Raw genomic sequence first — 1,374 nt, forward strand, 5'->3', positions numbered from 1 at the left:
CATCTGCAGGTCCTGCCACAACCTCAGCCCTGCTTGAGTGTGGGGGACTGTACACTGACTATGAGGGCACTGCCCTGTTAACTGTTAGATATTACCACTTGCTTATCTGAACAAAATTTATTCAGCATTGGTAGGATCCTTTTCTACTTGTGACCTGTCTGTTCTGGCTGTGTGACATCTGGAAACAGCCCGTCCCATGCTTATTTCTGATTACTTTCTTACTCTACAATGGTACTTCTACATTTCCTCCCTTCCAGAAGGTGTGCTGGAGGCCTGGATTGGAGACTGAGGGTGGCCTCATCCCTTTGAAGAATGAAATTGTTGAACAGCTGGTAAAGAAATGTCACTTTAGTCACTGACTTATCACAGAAACATAGAATGGCCTGGGTTGCAAGGGACCTTAAAGATCATCTAGTTCCAACCCCTTTGCCATGGGGCACACCTTCCACTAGACCAGACTGCTCAGAATTCCATACAGCCTGGCCTTAAACACTTCCAGGGATGGGGCATCCACCACTTCTCTGGGCACAATGTTCCAGTGCCTCACCACCCTCCATTCCCCATTTTCCTGTCACTAAATGCTCTTGTAAAAAGTCCCTCTCCATCTTTTTTTGTAGGCTCCCATCAGGTACTGGAAGGCCACAAATAGGTCTCTTTTCCTGGCTGAACAAACCCAATTGTCTCAACCTTTCCTTGTAGAAGAGGTGCTCCATCCCTCTAATAATCTTGCAGACTGTTGATCTTGGGGTTAGTAGGTGCTCTGTATTCACTTGAGAAAGAATTTGGGTACATAGAACAGAAAATTTAAACTGACAGAGCTGCACACGTCCACCACTTCAATCGATTTTCTTCCAAATCTGAGTAGGGCTAACAGGCTTTGTCATGGGGAGCTGGGTATTACTGATCCACCATTTCTTGCACCAAAACACAACCGTGATCAGCTTCGTTTTGCACAGCCGCCGTTCCGAACCAGTCACGCACAGCGGGGCCTGATCCGCAGGGAACATCGGCACGAGCATCGGAGTCGAACAATACAATCGCAATTCATCTCGTTTTAATCCAACCATGGACAGCCTGGACCACCACAGGCTGCCGAGGACTGACTCCTGCTCTGTAGATCTGCAGCGAGGCGAGGCTGAGGGCTGCGGGTTGACCCCGGCTGACCTGATCTGACCTGACCTGACCTGACCTGACCTGACCCGGCCCGGCTCGACCCCTCTCCCCGAGCGGAGCCCAGCCCAGCCCGGCCCGGTCGCGCCCGTCCCCGATCCCCGGCCCGCCTCGCGGCGGCGGCACCTGCCGGACACGGCGCCCGCGCGCCCCCGCTGCGCATGCGCCGCCGCCGCCGCCGCCACAGCCGGCCCCCCCGCCAGA

The sequence above is a fragment of the Lepidothrix coronata genome, unplaced genomic scaffold, assembly GCF_001604755.1.
Source record: "Lepidothrix coronata isolate B3197 unplaced genomic scaffold, Lepidothrix_coronata-1.0 Scaffold106, whole genome shotgun sequence".
In the NCBI taxonomy this organism is placed as follows: Eukaryota; Metazoa; Chordata; class Aves; order Passeriformes; family Pipridae; genus Lepidothrix; species Lepidothrix coronata.